This window comes from Thamnophis sirtalis, unplaced genomic scaffold (assembly GCF_051295495.1).
Source record: "Thamnophis sirtalis isolate CommonGarterSnake01/CBP01778 unplaced genomic scaffold, rThaSir2_p1.2 scaffold_8, whole genome shotgun sequence".
In the NCBI taxonomy this organism is placed as follows: Eukaryota; Metazoa; Chordata; class Lepidosauria; order Squamata; family Natricidae; genus Thamnophis; species Thamnophis sirtalis.
The window spans coordinates 44,722,703-44,725,692 of NW_028261388.1; positions in this window are offsets into that span (position 1 = coordinate 44,722,703).

The window sequence follows — 2,990 nt, forward strand, 5'->3', positions numbered from 1 at the left end:
AATTACATTGTACCTCCGCTAACCGTTTGAATAAATGTGTTATCGTCTCCGGAAAGCGTTCAGGGCTGGACTTTGGAAATCTGGATGTAAAATAATTCCAACGGTGAGCAGTAGTTACATGCATATCTTACGTCTGCTACTTTTTTTTTTTTTGCAAAATACATTTTGTATATTGTTTCTGTCTCATTTAGAATAGAATTATTGATTGGCCAAGTGTGATTTGACACCCAAGGAATTTGCATATGTTCTCAGTGTACATAAAGAAAAATAAAATACATTAATCAAGAATCATAAGATATAACAGTGACAGTCATAGTTACTAATAAGCAATCAAATCGTACTAGGAAGCAAAACAATATTAATTTTAAAGATACAAGCAACATGGTTATAGTCATAAGTGGGAAGAGGTAGATACTAGGAAGGATGAGAAGAATAGTAATACTGTTTTAGTAAATAATTTGACAGTGTTGTGGGAATTAGTTGTTTAGCAGAATGATGACATTCGGGAAAAAGCTGTCCTTATGTCCAGTTGTTCTGGTGTGCAGTGCCTATCACGTTGTTTTGATGGTTAGAAGTTGAAACAATTTTTGTCCAGGATGTGAGGGCCCCTTGATTGAGATACTAATTGATGGAGGTACTTATCAAACTAGATAATATTGATTGGTGTTAAGCATTTTCTTCTACCTCTTTATTAAATTGCACAAGTGATCAATAGAAATGTTGAAGAATATAGGACTCAGAATTGAAATGTGGCTTTCCCTAATCAATAGGTTTGGTTAGTTGCAAGAGTAGTGATAAATATGCTCTTAAGCCACTTGTTTTGTCATCAAGCTGAAACTTAGTGTGTTAATCAAAATGCCATAGGATATGTTAACATAGGTTTGCTGAAAGCAAGATATAATTTTTCTACAATAATATATCTGAATAAATTAAACACAGCTTTTGCAATCTATTATGCGGTGTGATGCTGACTATCATCTTACATGACTTCAAAAACAGGTTGAATAAATTCATGGAAGTCATGGTGCTAGCAATCTGGATACCTGCCACAGTCCAAACTTAGGCAGAACTTTTAGAAGCGAAGAGCCCTGTTTACCTATAGCTAAACACACCGCAAGTATTACATATTTAAGGCTTGATAGAGCTTTAGACTAGCGATTTAGAAACAAATGACAAATCCAAGAAAAAGATGAGAGACAAAATGAGGTGGAAGTGGAATTCAAAGCACAGTACAAGAAGGCAAACTTGGCAGAGCTGAGGCTTGAAAAATGGTCGTCTTAGAGGGGGTTGAGCCCAATAAGTAATCCACACTGAGCTACCTAGATGCCCAGTTGAGATACATTGCTCATTAGAGTCTACTCTTCTGCCCATCTGCTTTTGTTGTTTTAGCTTTAAAGCACCCCTCTTACTTAGATGGTAAGTGAATCTCAGAGTCTATCAGGCAGGCAGTGAGCAGGGCAGGGGTCTTAAGTATTTGCTTGATCTGTTTCAGTCAGGCTGGAGTTACTAATTTGACTATGCTAGAATTGTCCCCTCTTAAATAATTATAGCTTTACTTCCTCCTTCACATGGAAGAGCCATAACATCACAATTACCTCATTTTTTATGGTAATTTTTTAATGGAACAATGTGTTTGATCTTGAGGAAAATGTACTGATTTTATCACTACATTGTTTAAAATTTATATTAATTTCTTCAGGATTTGCCCTAAAATCTTCCAATATATTTATACCAAGTTGACTAGTCTATAGTCCCCTGCATTTTCTCTCCCCACCCCCATTTTTAAGTGGGGATAGCATGTATTCTCTATTCATTTTTTATTTTATTTTACCCAATTCTTCAAAGATAACACATAACAGCATTATCAACAATCAGCAAGTTTTTAGTACCTTGGGATGAAAATGTTCTGTTCTGAATATCCCTACAGACACAAATAAGCTTTCCTGGGACATCTTTTTATCAAGATCACACTTTCATGCTCCTTCACTTTCTCTTCACAATTGTTTCTTGGAACAATACTCTTATTGCAGAACATTGAGCCAAATGAGGGATGAGCAGTTCTGCTTTTTCTGAGTTAATGGTTTATTGAGCAGGTAATACATTCATTGGTTTCCTCTCTTTTATTTTAAGCAAACAAGAAAGATGTCAATTTAACAAGCCATTTAGAGAAAATGATCTGTTAACTCCAAATATCAGTTAATTATAAATTACATCAGCTGTAGCAATTGATGTCAGCTTTGTAATTATATAATTGATGTTTTATAATTGATTTATATTTCTTGATATATTCATAAGTGTATATAGTGTTTCTCAGAAAATAAGACCGAGTCTTATTTTCTTTTACACTTGAAAATAAGCACAGGCTTATTTTTGAGGAGGTCTTTCTTTTTTTGAGGTGCAGCAGCCCAGACTCGGTGAGGTGGATGTGCCATGGATGCACCGTCACCACCTGGGAGGAGAAGAACACACCAGGGCCCAAATGCTGAGCCTTGCCCGACTCAGAAGCCAGGGATCCTGCAGGCATCCTGGGCAAATAAAGGCTGCAAAAATCCCAGGGCTGTTTGCAATTCGAGTAAGCCATGCACAGGAGAGGCAGCACCGCAGTGGTGGGTTTCAAAAATTGTTTAAACCTACTCTGTGGGTGTGGCCTCCTTTGTGGGAGTGGCTTGCCACCCATGTGACTGGATGGGAGTGGCTTGCCACCCATGTGACCAGATATGAAGATGTCGACGACACTTGTCAGAACCTCCTTAAATTACCTCACACACAGCACTGGCATGCATAAGAATATGATGTAAACTTGTTTTTTAAAAGGCATCTTTGGTTTGCGTTAAAACAACTTCAACACATGCAATGTTCTGATTGCACCACAAATGCAGTAGTCATCCTTACCTTTCACAGAGGCACTGAGTTTTATAAATATGAGCATGATAGTGTAGAATAATCATATCCAAGGACCAGTGGTGGGTTTCAAAAATTTTGGAACCTCT